Below are 16,404 nucleotides of genomic sequence, written 5' to 3' on the forward strand. Positions count from 1 at the left end.
AATATCGGAGTGGGTTGCCATTTACTTCTCCAAAAGTGAAAGTCACTCAGTCATGTCCAACTCTTTGCCACACCATGGACTATAGAGTTTATGGAATTCTCCAGGCCAGAATACTGGAGTGGGTAGCCTTTCCCTTCTCTAGGGGATCTTCCCAATCCAGGGATCAAACCCAAGCCTCCCGCATTGCAGGCAGATTCTTTACCAGCTGAGCCACAAGAGAAGCCATGGACTAAATATGACATCACAAACTCAGACCTGAAGGGGCGATGCAGGCAATGTTAGTGACAGATATTGTCTAGATATAAAGGAAACAGTATTAAATGTGACAGCAAGAGTCATGTGTCATCTAAAGCGAGGAGTTGCTGTCAAGCTGTTTTTGCAGAGGAAGGCAGCAAAACCAGTGTTGTCAAATTTTCTGCTGTTTCAAGAGAAGACAAAAATCTAAATTTTCAAGTGAAATATCCCTGTGTTAGATTAATGCTAAATTGACAGAATTATGACCCCCTCTCCAAGGTCAAGGGGTGGGAGGGGGCACCTTCATTTCTATTAACTCTGATGTGCTGGAAAATCAGTATTGTTTCAGGTTAACTTTCTGGAAAAATTTATCTCTTTGGTCTGGAGGATTCATTAGGTTCATTGACTTTTCAATTAATGTCTAGGCCAACTCAGTAATTGATTTGGACAAATAGATAACTTTTAAACCATGAAGGGAAATGAAATATAATGAATGAAATAAAATAAAATCCATTTATTTCTGTGATCTTGGAGCATTGTGAAAACAGAATACACTGTACCAAAATCTTTGTGTGAAGAGATTATGCTCATGTGTTTCTTTGATGCCACCGTGAGGGCAGCTGAACTTAAAAAAGGAGGGATTTTTATGATAACTTATATGTATTCTCTATTGTTTTCCACTCTTAGAATTGATGGCACATCCAAGCAAATTTAAGTAGTAATTCAACTCATTAAAGATATTTATTTTATGATCATCATGTAATTATAAAGTTAAACTTTGCCATTCAAACTTAGGAGGTTGATGACTTATGTGAATTTGGACTTGTTGATAATAATAATAGTGGTGATAGTACTATTGCTGTTGTGTGTCCAAAACATTTTGTAATAATGATATTAATAATAAAGAAATAACATTTATTATTTATTATGTATCAGGATTCATGTTAAGGATTTTTTTATTCATTTAATCATTTAATCTTCACAATTTCCCATGAAGTAAGCATTGATGTCTATTTTACAAATAAAAAAACTGAGATTTAAAGAGATTAACTGGCACAAGATTATTCTGTTACTAAGAGATAGATTCAAACCAAGTCTTAATTCAGTGTATGCAGAAGAGGTCAGGAGGTATTTCTTGAGCATCTATGTACCAGGTCATATTCTGGGTTCTTGTGTACAAAATGAATTTCTGCTTTATTTGTGTGTGTGTGTGTGTTCAGTCACTGAGTTATATCCAACTCTTTGTGACCCCATGGACTATGCATGCCAGACTCCTCTGTCCATGGGGTTCCCTAAGCAAAGATACTGAAGTGGGTTACCATTTCCTTCTCCAGAGGATCATTCCAGATCAGGGATCAAACCCATGTCTCCTGTATTGGCAGGCAGATTCTTTACCACTGAGCCACCAGGGAAGCCCTTGCTTTATTTAGGTAATCTTTTATTTGTTGAGATGATAAGCCAATAAACATACACAGTACTGTGCAGCAGCACTAAGTATTCTAAAAGAAAGAACTGCATTAGGGGATGGAGGGTCTATTTTACATGGGATGATGAGGGAGGTATGTCTGAGGAGGTGATATGTAACCAGAGACACTGGAATGAAGTGGAGGGAGGAGCAATGGGGATTGCTAGGATGGTCCCTCCGATAGTCCCTCCGATAGTCCCTCTGTGGTACTATTCACTGCTCAGTTCTGGAATGGTGTGACCATTGGTTGGTTGTATTTAAGATGGTTGTGGAGTATCTTCCTAAGGCTGTAAGCAAGAATTTAGGAGGAAGACTCAGGTTAAAATTCTGGTTCTGCTCCATTTTCCTCTGAGGCATGTAGTCACCTTAAATTTACCTTCAAGTTTCAGTTACTTTGCCTATAAAATTTGGATAATAATCCTTATCTCTTATGATAGGTGAACATTACACATGTAAAGTTCCCCTCTGCAGGCCTGGAACTGTGTGTGTGTGTGTGTGTGTGTGTGTGTGTATACACACACAGGAGTCATGCAGCAAATAGTAGTTATTATAGTTATTTTATAACCCGTGTCTTAAAAAGGAACATGAGAAGGTACTCATGGTGTTTGTGATCAAAGTGTGGGAGGGGGTATAGCATAGAAAATCACCATTTACCCTCAGAACTGAATAGGGAGTATGGTCAGAGTGGAGTCAGATTCAGAAACTAAGAGAAGAGAGGAGGACGGTGTGGATAAAGTGGGTTTTCACATCACAGTAGTTAAGTGAAATAATTCAAAAGGCACTTTGAAACAAGGCAGGCAGGAACTCATTTATTTATTTAAGTTTAATATTAAGAAGCATCTCAGAATACTCTTACAGCCACAGGGGTTTACAGAGTGGCATGAAGAGGGAGAGAGAGAGAGAGAATTCCTGCCCTTTACTAAGTAAGGCCCACATCCCTGCTTCCAAAGGCAGGTGTCTTGTATTTAAAATTGATTCCTGCAGCCAGTGGCTTGGCCCAATGCCTAATAATCAGGAAATCTGGGTCCAGTCCCAGCTAGCCCTCTGACATGCTGCATGGCTCTGAGCTAATCACTTCCCCTCTTTGCCTTCAGACAGAAAAAAGGTCTCTGCACCTTGTCCATGTCAAAGGAATCTTTTTAGACTGAAATTAAAAAAGTTAAAAATGTCCCTCCTGGGATGTTGCTATTAAATGTGGGAGCATAATTTGGTAAAGAGACAAACCTCTTTAAATCATCAGTGTTATCTCATGGGCCTTGAATTAGTTCTACAGTGGTCTGTTTTGGCAATAACTTAATCCTGGGGCAGGGGTAACAAAGCAACAGCGTTGTTCAGGGGTTCTGCTTGGCTGGGTGGAAACACATGGACTTTGAAGTGTATGCATCTGGGTTCCAATTTTCTAATTTTGCTGTAACTTTAACTCCATCATCCTGTTGAGGACACTTATTCTCTCTGAACCTAGGTTTCTAAATCTGTAAATAAATATACTAACATCATGTAAATTATTGGGAAGATTAAGTAAATGCAAAGCTATTAGCATTATGTCTGCCATAGCAGGAGACGTGGGTTAGATCTCTGAGTCAGGAAGTTCACCTGAAGGAGGGCATGGCAACCCCTCCAGTGTTCTTGCCTGGAGAATCCCCATGGATAGTGGAGCCTGGAGGGTTACAGTCCATGGGGTCACAGAGTTGGACAGAACTGAGCACGCACGCACATACACACTGCCATCAGCATTTTAAAATGTCAGTCTTTATTATATTTTTTAGTTTTGTTTAAGAATTGAATTCCTGGAATTGTCTAGGGACCTCAATTTCAGGAGATCTTGTCAAACCAGGGCCACCTGGACAGGCAAATGGTCAAGTGGAAATAACCCACCACATCTGCCCAAGCCTGCGGAGGTGAGTCTACACCATGCTGACCCTCTATTGGGGAGCAGTGGGGACTAATTCTTGGCCTGAGGTGGTGGGAGTTACAGTGGATGTGGGGTTCTAGAACTGTTCCTAGATGCCTAGATGACTACAAAACTTACTGTCTGACAGTGGTGATTGCCAGATAAGGTGCAGCTTGAAGATATATGTTGGCTATGTAGAAACCCTTCAGTATCATTCACAGCAAGTTCCCTCCCTTGACAACACATCTATCTTTGCTGTGGGTTGTTGTATGGCTTTGGGGCACCCTGAAGATTCATCTTTTTTTAATCAATGGAAAGGATGCAATAGCTTGCCTTCACCTAGATTGACTCTCTCAGAACAGGCAGGCTGCAGACGCCAGTGGCTTCTTAGCGCTTTCTCAGACGCCTCCATCCTTCATTACGCTATTCCCATGGTAACACTGAGGAAGGGAGAAGAGGGACAGCTAACCACTGAGAGGCTATTTTTAGATTTCTGGCCAGATGCTTTGACAAATCTGTTGAGGGAAAGAAAATGAAGCAAGTGTAGAAGAGGATTATTTTCCCCCAAGACAATATCATTTAAAATTCATATGATAAAACTGGAAACAACCTTGAGAAATCATTCAACCTGCTTCTACTTATAGAAAGATCTACTTTCAAATCATATAAAAAACTGTTCAATAAGATCATTTTTATTTACTTAATTACTTACACTTTATTTCCTACCTTGAATTTATCCCAGATTCAGTCTGAGTTCCCAGACCAAAGGAGTTGGGAATGAGAATGGAAATGATGGTTCACGGTGTGGATTACACAACCCTGAGAGCATCATTCATTTCAGTTGAGTTCAGTTCAGTCGCTCAGTCGTGTCCGACTCTTTGCGACCCCATGAATCGCAGCACGCCAGGCCTCCCTGTCCATCACCAACTCCCAGAGTTCACTCAAACTCACGTCCATTGAGTCGGTGATGCCATCCAGCCATCTCATCCTCTGTCGTCCCCTTCTCCTCCTGCCCCCAATTCCTCCCAGCATCAGAGTCTTTTCCAATGAGTCAGCTCTTCGCATGAGGTGGCCAAAGTATTGGAGTTTCATCTTCAGCATCATTCCTTCCAAAGAAATCCCAGGGCTGATCTCCTTCAGAATGGACTGGTTGGATCTCCTTGCAGTCCAAGAGACTTTCAAGAGTCTTCTCCAACACCACATTTCAAAAGCATCAATTCTTCGGCGCTCAGCCTTCTTCACAGTCCAGCTCTCACATCCATACATTACCACAGGAAAAACCATAGCCTTGACTAAATGGACCTTTGTTGGCAAAGTAATGTCTCTGCTTTTGAATATGCTATCTAGGTTTGTCATAACTTTCCTTCCGAGGAGTAAGCGTCTTTTAATTTCATGGCTGCAATCACCATCTGCAGTGATTTTGGAGCCCCCAAAAATAGAGTCTGACACTGTTTCCACTGTTTCCCCATTTATTTCCCATGAAGTGGTGGAACCGGATGCCATGATCTTAGTTTTCTGAATGTTGAGCTTTAAGCCCACTTTTTCACTCTCCTCTTTCACTTTCATCAAGAGGCTTTTTAGTTCCTCTTCACTTTCTGCCATAAGGGTGGTGTCATCTGCATATCTGAGGCTATTGATATTTCTCCTGGCAATCTTGATTCCAGCTTGTTCTTCCTCCAGCCCAGCTTTTCTCATGATGTACTCTGCATAGAAGTTAAATAAGCAGGGTGACAATATACAGCCTTGATGTACTCCGTTTCCTATTTGGACCCAGTCTGTTCCATATCCAGTTCTAACTGTTGCTTCCTGACTTGCATACAGATTTCTCAAGAGGCAGGTCAGGTGATCTGGTATTCCCATCTCTTTCAGAATTTTCCACAGTTTATTGTGGTCCACACAGTCAAAGGCTTTGGCATAGTCAATAAAGCAGAAATATATGTTTTTTTGGAACTCTCTTGCTTTTTCTATGATCCAACAGATGTTGGCAATTTGATCTCTGGTTCCTCTGCCTTTTCTAAAACCAACTTGAACATCAGGAAGTTCACGGTTCACGTATTGCTGAAGCCTGGCTTGGAGAATTTTGAGCATTACTTTACTAGCGTGTGAGATGAGTGCAGTTGTGCGGTAGTTTGAGCATTCTTTGGCATTGCCTCTATACTAATAATGACACTGTTGTTGAGCCTCCTAGGTAGCTCAGCAGTAAAGAATCTGCCAGCCAATGCAGGAGACAAGAGTTTGATCCCCTGGAGAAGGAAATAGCAACCCGCTGCAGTATTCTTATCTGGGAAATCCCATGGAGGAGCCTGGTGGGCTATAGTCCACGGGGTTCCAAAGAGACAGACAAGACTTAGCGACTAAACAACTAGAGCAAAAATGGCACTTGCTAGGTTTGTGCAAATATCTGCTTCACTTATTTTTAAAATATGTAAACCCCTCCCATACTCCTTAAAAACCTTCAGAAATTTCTCATTGCTTTTAGGTTAAAGGCCATAGATCTTTAAAGTGTCTGTAAAATACATCTATTGATCCTATATACATGTCCAAAATCATTTAGTATTATTATAATTCTCCTTCTTTGTGTTTCACCTAAGACTTTCTTTCAGAATCTCAAACATGCCATCTTACTCCACGTCAACCTCTTTACACTTGTCTATGATATTTTGCCTCATGCTCTCTACCTAGTTAATTTTTGTAACTTCTTATCCTTTTAATCAGAGCTCAAATACCAGAAAATGCTTTCTTAACCTCTAAACAAAAAAGACCCTTCTGCCATAGCCTCTTCTAACAACTTGTGCATTTCCTTTGCAGCACTTACCAGCTTATAATTCTATATTTATTTATGTAACATTTTAGGTTTTTCTAAAATTACTTTAAACTATGAGCTCCATGTTGTTAGGAAATTATTTTGTTTGGTCACCATTATATATCTGCTGCTGCTAAGTCACTTCAGTCGTGTCCAACTCTGTGCAACCCCATAGACAGCAGCCCACCAGGCTTCCCATCCCTGGGATTCTCCAGGCAAGAACACTGGAGTCGATTGCCATTGCCTTCTCCAGTGCATGAAAGTGGAAAGTGAAAAAATGAAAGTGAAGTCGCTCAGTCGTGTCTGACTCTTATCGACCTCATGGACTGCAGCCTACTAGGCTCCTCTGTCCATGGGATTTTCCAGGCAAGAGTACTGGAGTGGGGTGCCATTGCCTTCTCCATTATATATCTAGTGCCTAGTATATATTTGGCAACTTATTCTAATGACTGTGTAAATGACTAGCAGTTATTTTAAAGGGACATAAATCTAGGTTTTCTGCCAAGTCAAACTGTCTATGTGACTTACCAGGGCTCCTCAAAATAGAATGTGCACCCAGATTTCCCAGAAAACTTGTTAAAGAGCAGATATCTGATTCAGTAGATCTGGGCTGCAGCTCACGATTCTGCATTTCCAACTGGTGCCTAACTAGTTCTAGAACTTGGTTGCACACTGAAATTGCCATGTGCTGTGTGCTCAGTAACTTCAGTCGTGTCTGACTCTTTGCGACCCTATGGACTGAAGCCCTCCAAGCTCCTCTGTCCATGGGATTCTCCTGGCAGGAATACTGGAGTGGGTTGCCATTCCCTTCTCCAGGAGATCTTCCTGAGTCAGGGATCAAACCCACATCTCCTGTGTCTTCTGCATTGCAGTGGATTCTTTACTGCTGAACCACTGGGGAAGCCAGAAATTGCCATAGGAATTTTTTAAAAAAACTTCAATTTTGAAGTCCCACCTTGTGATACTGATTTAACCTGTATGTGCTTGGCCTGGGTTTTAGGGATTTTTAAAAGCTTCCTAGGTTGTTCTAATATCAAATACTATTGTAGAATCATTGATTTCAGGCAACAAAGCTAATTCTCAACAATAGCTGTATAGGAATATTTTTGTTAACCTTTGCATTAGACAGCATTTAACATGGCCACCAAATAAGGATTCATAGTGTTACTGTTTCTTAAATGTATATTTCTTAGAGACACATAGGAAAGTGTTACCAAGCATTTGTTTCCTGGCAGAGAGAATCCTATGTGAGTCAGTTGTGGTGGTAGCAGAATGGTCCAATCTTAAACTTTCCCATTTCTTCACATAGGGGAGCTGTATTTCTTATCAAATATTTAAAACAATAAGTATACTATTCAAAGAAGTGAAGCATTTTGGTAGAAACAAATGCAGTTATAAGTCTTTGCAGCCAGAGGAACAATGCATAATTACCCAGATAATATCATTAGGAGGAAGATAACCTTAGTGCTTTTCCAAAAGCTGCAACATTTACCGTGAGTTCAGTGATTCCCAGCATGTCCATAAATGTATGAAGAGAATCCAGAGGCTCTTGGGCACTTGGTTACCCTCTTTGAAGATCAATGCTTCTTAATCTAAAGCATAGTAAAAATCCTCCTTTTTGTATTATTAATTTCACTAATGTTTTCCACTGATTTATTTTTGCTTGTGGTTTTAATCTTAAAAGTTCCACAATGTGGATTGTAATATTTTCCAGTTATAACTTAACACAGTACTTTAAGCCCTGCAGTAGTTGTTTTCTTATTTTCTCTTACTTAATCTACTCATCAAATATGTCTGGTATCTACTGCTATTGTCACATTCTACAGATGAGGAAACTGAGCTAAATGGCTCAGTAACTTCTCAGAGACACAGATGGCCAGAGACATTGCCCAGGAACATATGATATAACTTCTCGGAACTCTCTCCTTTCCAGTGTTAATAAATTTCCGGCCTGTAAGCCAAATTCAGCCTTCAGTGATATTGGTCCAAGGGTCTCAATATATTTTTTAACGAGGTGCCACTATTTAGAAAGCAGAAAATTTCTTATGAAAATCCAGATGTCAGGTTTATATTTACAATAATCTTATCTGACAACACTAAGTGACATGACTGAAATCCTGAAATTGCCTGAAGCTGAGTTCTGTTTTTTCCTTTTCAAATGACACTCTTCCTGCCTCTCACTAGCACCTACCTCTTTTACTCCTGGCCTGCTCCAGTATTCATGACACGGGCTTTGCCCCTCCAGAGCTCTGGTTTTCAACTCAGCCTCTAAATTCTGTTGAGGGAAGAAATGATTCTTATGTCTTTAGTGCATTTTACCATCAGGAAAAACAAAATGTCCTCTTTCTCAGTGAAGTGTAGACCATTGCATTGCCATCTTCATCACTTCATACCTTTTTAGGACTACCTGTGTATTTGCATCTGGCTGAGTGGTTCAATTTCGTTGAATACAAAATGGTGGAGCTTAGTATCCTACCTTCTGGTTCTACTATTTAGCTGCTTGGAGTGGTTTCCAATCAGAGTTTTGATTTCATGGGAGTTTACAAGCTGTGTGGTTGTCTTTCAACAACTGTAGCCCTGTGGAGACTCACATATCCCTTGAACTCAGGATATGTAGTTGGGTTCTGTTCAGCCTCCTTCAAGTAAGACTATGCTAAAGAGGAAGAGGATGATGTTGTTCTGGTGATGTCAGGACCACCTAGCTGATATGTGGCTCTCAGTGTCAGCAGGGTTTCACAGGACTGCAGTCACTGATTTCTAATGTAGCAGGAAACACAGACAAAAACGGATTCTCTTAGGAGTCTTCACCTTGGTTTTGAGAGTTGTTTGCCTCTATTGCAGTGTACTATTTCCTTTATTCCTTTCCTCGTCTGGCTTTTACCTGCTGCCCACCTTGGTCTTGGTTTCTATACACTGTCTCTGAGCCGCTCAATGTTTTTTCCTAGTGGTGGAGACCTCTCACTGCACATGGAAGCCTGTCACTCAGCAGAACTCATGCACACACACTTAAACCTCAGAACAGCCCTAGGATATAGGGTCTTTTACTTTCAGGAAATTGTGGCTCAAAAAACCTTAAAATTTGGTAAGTTGATTAGGAGAAGAATTTTCAAATGGTTAAATTTTAATGTTGACTATTCTGTCCCATGTTTTACTTTGGGTACAAGAGGCCACTATCATAATTGAATGATGTCTACAAAAGATGAGAAAAGTAATTTTACCATTCCTTATTTCATCACATGGCATGCCATGTGAGACATCATCAATTTTAAGGAGCACCATTATCTGATATACTACTAAGAAGAGAAAAAAATACTGTCAATTAAGTTATGTCATCTAAATTATGTTGATTGTCATTTGTATTGCAATTATAAATGTTCTAAAATATAAAGACATGTCTTAGAATTGACAAATATGGTGCTTATTCAACTTGTACACATTTAACGTGTAAGTCATTGGCTGAAATGTTAATTGTCTTAAAATAATGAGAAGAAAGCAAATGCAAAATATTTACTCTATAATGTTTTCCTTTAGCAACCATCAACTGAGCTGGAATTTGACCGGGTAGTGATTTATACCACTTGCCTTCGTGTGGTACGGACGACCTTTGAAAGGTGTGAACTAGTTAGAAAGATCTTCCAGAACCATCGAGTCAAATTTGAAGAGAAAAACATTGCTTTGAATGGTGACTATGGAAAAGAGTTAGATGAACGATGCCGGCGGGTTTCTGAAGCTCCTTCCCTCCCTGTTGTGTTCATTGATGGCCATTATCTAGGGGTAAGTGTCTGCTAAGGAAAATCTTTTTTATTGAACCCAACCAGTGTTGATACCCTTTCACTTTTCACTTTCATGCACTGGAGAAGGAAATGGCAATCCACTCCAGTGTTCTTGCCTGGAGAATCCCAGGAACAGCAGAGCCTGGTGGGCTACTGTCTCTGGGGTCGCACAGAATCAGACATGATTGAAGTGACTTAGCAGCAGCAGCAGCAGCAGCAGTGTTGATAGAAATCTGTAAACCTATGACAAAGCAACTTGCATCATAGCTACCAGCATACTTACTGATTTTCGGAGTTCAATCCAGCAGTTTTGAGGCACTTACTTCTATCCCAAATGATGTATCACTACAGTGTTCATCCCTACAGAGTCATAGTGAGACAAAATCAGCATGGAATTCTCTTTTTGAATAGAAATACATTTTAAAAATGGTTAGTTGACTTGAGTTTTGAATTGAGAAGCTTGACATATGGGATAAAAACTTTTTTTAAGTGCAGGTAAGAAAAATGGAATATGAGATATGCATTTGTGAATTCTCCTATACTACATCATTAAGCACTCAATTTCCTACTTAATGAAACTGAGATGACAGTCATGAAATGAAATCAATAAGAAATAGGGCCTGTAGCCAGAATTTTATCTGCTTGTTGTTTAAAATGATTCTTGATTTGAGGAATGCAGGAGTGTGAGACACAAATGCAGGCTTACAGTGAGCAGAGTGGAGAATTCCCAGAGCAGCAAAAAACACGACTCCTCCATTGCTCTCTGAATAACACTGTTAGCATAATAACCTCCATCCATCTATGAATGTGTGTCATCGGTAAGAAGCCCAAGAAGGGGGCGCTGGAGGGGACACTTTAGAGAGAGGGAGAGCAAAGAGCTGAGGGACGACAGTGGCTGGGAGGTAAGGCTGACAAGGTCACTGATCAGAGAACAAAAAAAGTGAATTGCAATAATTAATTTACATGGCATTCTGTATTTTTCTTGATATTTCTGGTGCCTTGAGTGTAGTGAGAAATCAGTACATATTAACTTTTCAAATCTGGTCTTAACTTTCAGGTTTTAGGGAAAGTTAGAAAAAGCCAGAGATTTTTCTTAGCAGGAAATGCTCCTGTTTGTTACAGGGAGCTTGTATCTGATGTCCTGTCTAGAGCCGTGGCTGTTAGAGGCAGTCTGCCATCTTATGGCAAGATTAATGCAGAAAAGCCATGATTCACTAGCTATGACATCATGCAGTCTTACTTTCAACCAGAGCTGGACACAGATTGATTCTGAACGAGAAGAATTTTGATTGAAGTATTGCGCCTGAGGTCCCAGAAACCCACAGCAGTGGAGCCCGAGGTCCCAGAAACCCATGACAATGGTACAGATAATAATGACAGATAAATACATAGATTTTAAAAAGCACTATAGTATACTTTCAGCTCACATGTGTTATCTCATCTAACCATCAGTCTAACTTTAGAAATGAACTCTCTGGAACACTGGTTAAAAGGCAAGATAGCCTTGGAGTCAGGCAGCATTGTTCTGATACTTCTAATGCTGGGAAATGTATAAATCACTCTGTACCTGGTTTCCTCTTTTGTATGAGAATAATAGTAGAACTTTCCTTAGGCTAATGGTGAGGGTTTTATTATATACGTATGTATTATATTATTTTATTATTATGCACGTGTGTGTGTGCAGGGTCGCTTAGTCGTGTCCACCTCTCTGAGGCCCCATGGACTGTAGAGTGCCAGGTTCCTCTGTCCATGGAATTTTCCAGATAAGAATACTGAAGTGGGTTGCCGTTTTCTACTCGAGAGGATCTTCCTGACCCTGAAATCGAAACACATCTCTTGTATCCTCTGCATTGGCAAGAGGGTTTTTTTTTTTTTTTATCACTAGGGCCACCTGGGAAGCCCCATTATTATATAATTATATGTATCAGTTATATAATGATATAAAATATTATTCAGTTCATATGGTCGGATCAAAGTATGTTTTTAATAAATAGTAGCAATTTTCATCCCTGTTTTGAAAAAGAGAATATTCTTTTGCTCCAAGTAACATAGCTGGGTAGATGGCAGGGCCAGGACTCCATGTTAGGTCAGTCCAATTCCCCAAACCCTTGTACTTTGGCACATCACCTCAAGGAAAGTAATTGTTAGTTTGTTTGCTGCTATATTCTTAGCACCTTGAACAGAGTTTGTCACAAAGCTCTCAAAAACATACATTAAATGGCTGTAGAATGATGCTATATTATCTCTTCATATTCTTTCCTTCTTTAAGATATTCTTCCACAAGGGAAAAAATCTGAAGAACATATCCACACTGGGAAGGAAATCACTGGTAAAAGGTTGTGAGATTTGCTTTTTAAACTGGGAAAAAATTTTTCTGACAATGTAAGATATTTCTCACTGTGGTGTTTTAAGTTCTGTGAAACTGCACAGTTGATCTTAGTGGGTAATCACTAAGATCACTTAGTGGTCAATAAGCTTGGCCCACCCACTGCTCTGATTTTAACCATGCTCATCTTCCTACTTCTCAGTCTAACCTGCCCAAGTGCCTCTCCTGTTGTGTGTCCTTCAGTTTCAGGGATACAGGGAGAGCATGACAGACAAAGGAGGTTGAGTGCGGAGTTCTTTCTCAATGACTTTGTCTCTGTGATCACTTTATTACACACAAAGTAACCTAGAGGTAGAAGAATCACACATATGCTACTCTGTTGCTTCTGAAATTTGAAGCTGATTCCCCAAGTCTGAAGAGAGGTCAGACACAGAGATGTTCCACCCCCGCCCCCTCCCCCCCCTCCGCTTTCTTTTTCTGATAAAAGAGGAATTACTTCTAGATTTATAATTCAAAATGGAGATAAACAGTCCAAAACCACTTACATAACAAACTCCCCTCCTCCTGCAGTAGCCACTTTATTTAGATTCCATGCACAATTGCAAATAGAGGACATTGTTGGGCTTGTAGAACCTTTTCCCTATTTGTGCATCTGAAATGGAAGGATGCCCTCTGCTGGGTTTTGGCATGTGGTGAAGCATAATTCTGGAAGAGGATGAGAAACTGATGTTGGTAGTTTCCTTAACATCTGTGATGTTTTAAACAGTTATATAGAACCATTTGATTTACTTAACATTTAAGTAAATGAGAAAAATCAAGATGTGTGAATCAGCTGCACAAATACAACTGCCTTTAAGGATAGAGAGAGAGAGAAACAGCCAGAGCCAGAGAATGAAGTAGACACAAACAGAGGGGTATGGAGACAAAGTGTGGGAGAACATGAGATGGAAAGAGAGACGAAAAGGACAAGTCACGCTACCCTATTTTACTGCCACAGACTCAGGGTGGGTGGTGCCAAAGGAGCTCAGTTGTTTTCATTGAAGGGAAGCTATCAGGGCTCCATCCGAGGGCAAGAATGGAAGAGTTGACAAGGATGCTCTTTTTGTCTGATGACTCTCTTCCCCAGCCAAACTGAAACCTGAAGATGGAAATAATGGAACAGTCAAGGGAGAGAAATTACTTTAGAAAGAAGATCTACACAGCCCTGTGATGCTCAGTGGTAGAAGGGGAGTTGGTGGAGGTAGAAGCAAATTCAGCTTGGAACTTCCCTGGAGTTGCTATTGTTGTTTATTCATTCAGTTGTGTCCAACTCTTTGTGACCCCATGGACTGCAGCACGTCAGGCTTCCCTATCCATCACCATCTCCCGGAGCTTGCTCAAACCCATGTCCATTGAGTCGGTGATGCCATCCAACCATCTTGTCCTCTCTTGTCCCCTTCTCCTTCTGCCCTCGATCTTTCCCAGCATCAGGGTATTTTCCAATGAGTCAGCTCTTCGCATCAGGTGACCATAGTACTGGAGCTTCAGCTTCGGCATCAGTCCTTCCAATGAACATTCAGGATTGATTTCCTTTAGGATTGACTGATTTGATCTCCTTGCAGTCCAAGGGACTCTCTTGGACTTTTCCAACGCCACATTTCAAAAGCATCAATTCTTTGGTGCTCTGCCTTCTTTATGGTCCAACTCTCACATTCATACACGACCACTGGAAAAACCATAGATTTAACCATAAGGACCTTTGCTGGCAAAGTCCTTGGAGTAAGTGTCCTGTTGTTTTTGACATCAGAAAATCTTGATGTGAAAAGATTATGTCCCAATAGTTTGGACATAAATAATCTTATAAATTCCAGTTGGAAATGAGTTAGAAATTATGTCTTGATTATGGACCAACCAAAAACCTCTACAGTAAGAGTCCACAAAATCCACATTGGAACATAGCTATGAAACATGTAGAATGAATCCTACATGGATTCCAAAATCCACATTGGAACATAGCTGTGAAACATGTAAAATGAAACAGGGGCCTCCTCTCTAACAGAGAGAGGAATGGAAAGGCTGTTGGTCTAGAGGGGTCTCTGAAATTAGCTGATATTGAGTTGTGACTGCTTGGAAATTCTGTATCTATTTAAAGTACTATTTTATTCAATTTAGGAATGAAGAAATTATTATTGAGCATTGCTAGTAGACACACTAGAAATATAGACTCTAGGCTAGTTTAGAGACTACTTCCAACACTTCTCTGCAGAAATGGGTCACCAAGGAAGCCTTTGCCACCATCTGGAAGTGACCAGCTCTCGTAACTTGTTGTCTTTGCCGTGGTCCTCACCAGCAAAATAGATGATGTGTTCTCCACCCTTCTTTCTACAAAATTCTCTTCCTAAGTAAAGTCTTGAGTGATGTGTATCTGTTTGTGGTCAATAAGTAAGTCACACGTGAAAGCAGCGAGAGAAAATGGGAAATGTGCTTTGTAGGTTTCTAGCCTCTACACCCCGATATTCTCTCTATAGCACAGGAAGACAGTCTATAAAGTGATGGGGTAGGTTACTGAGTGAGACAAACCATAGTATCTGCTGGATATGCTGCTTTTATTTAGTTTTATTTTAACCAGCTTTATTGAAGTACACTTTACATTTAATAAATTGTACGCATTTAAATTGTACAGTTTAACAAATGTGTACACCCATGTATCTACAAACACATCCAAAATATACAGCATTACCATAAGCCCTCAAATATTCTTCATGTCATTTAGTAGTTAATCCCTTCCTCCTGGCCCAGTCACCTGCTAAACATGGGTCTTTGTCTTAACATAGTTTTCTATTCTTCTAATGTCTATGTCTGGTTTCATGATCAGGGTAGTGATGCCCTCATTCAAGTGAGTTTGCAAGTACTGTAGCCCCTGGAATTTTCATGTCTGGTTCTCTTTAATCCTTGATATAGAGCACCATAGCCATTTGACATCCCTTTTCTGTTTTGTGAAAGACTTCTTATACACTGCTATGTAGTTAGGGGCTGCTGTGGATGAATTCTTTCAGTATTTAAAAGTCTGAAAAGTTTTTATTTCATTTTTATCTTTAAGAAATATTTTTGCTGGATATAGAATTATAGGTTGGATTTTTTTCCAGTAGTTTAGAGGTGTTGGTCCTCTATCTTCTCACATTACTTCTAATAAAACATATGCTGTTTCCCTGATCTTTATTTCTTGGTTTGTAACATGTCTTCTTCATCACTGCCAACCCCAACTGCTTTTAAGCTTCTCTGTTTATCACCAGATTTGAGAACCTCAATTATGGTATGTCTTAGTGTAACTTTCTTCATTTTTCTTTTGCTTAGGGTTCAAGGAGATTCTTGAATCAGTTGTTTTATTAGTTTTTATCAAATGTGAAAAACTTTCAGCTATTTTTTTAAATGTTATTTTTATTTTCCCTTCTTTCTCTCTTTTTTTCAGAGGCTTTAATTACATCCCTATCAGGCTGCTTGAAGTAGTTCCATAGCTTACTTCATTTCATTTTGGGTACTTTCTATTGCTATGTCTCCTGGATTCCTAGTCTTTTCTTATGTAATATGTAATCTTCTATTACTCCCATCTGTGTTTTTTTTTTTTTAATCTCAGATACTGTAATTTTTATCTTTAGACATTTGATTTCTTTAAAAAACGTATTTTTCATGTCTCTGCTTAACATGTTCAATATTTTTTTTAGCTTTTTGATCATATAATAACTTTTAATCTGTTTAACAGTTTCATTATCTATGTCAGTTCTGGGTTGGTTTTGAAATTCTGAGTACTGTTTTCCACTTCTTTCCCTTCCTGGTAATTTTTGCTTGAATTCCATATACCTGGTTGGATAAAAGTATTTTTATTGGGATATTTTTGTATTCCAAAAAAAAATATATATATATATATATATATGT

General features: G+C 39.6%; 1 long non-coding RNA gene across 2 annotated transcripts in view; it reads left to right on the top strand.

Moving 5' to 3' along the window:
• LOC133249498 (uncharacterized) overlaps positions 1 to 16,404 on the top strand; it is a 239,258-nt gene that overhangs the window by 164,425 nt on the left and 58,429 nt on the right. For both annotated transcript variants that reach the window (XR_009736987.1, XR_009736986.1), the window contains exon 2: positions 9,925 to 10,167. This is a non-coding gene — a long non-coding RNA (uncharacterized LOC133249498). The remainder of the gene's footprint in view (positions 1 to 9,924; positions 10,168 to 16,404) is intronic.

Source organism: Bos javanicus, chromosome 6, assembly GCF_032452875.1.
Source record: "Bos javanicus breed banteng chromosome 6, ARS-OSU_banteng_1.0, whole genome shotgun sequence".
NCBI classification, from domain to species: Eukaryota; Metazoa; Chordata; class Mammalia; order Artiodactyla; family Bovidae; genus Bos; species Bos javanicus.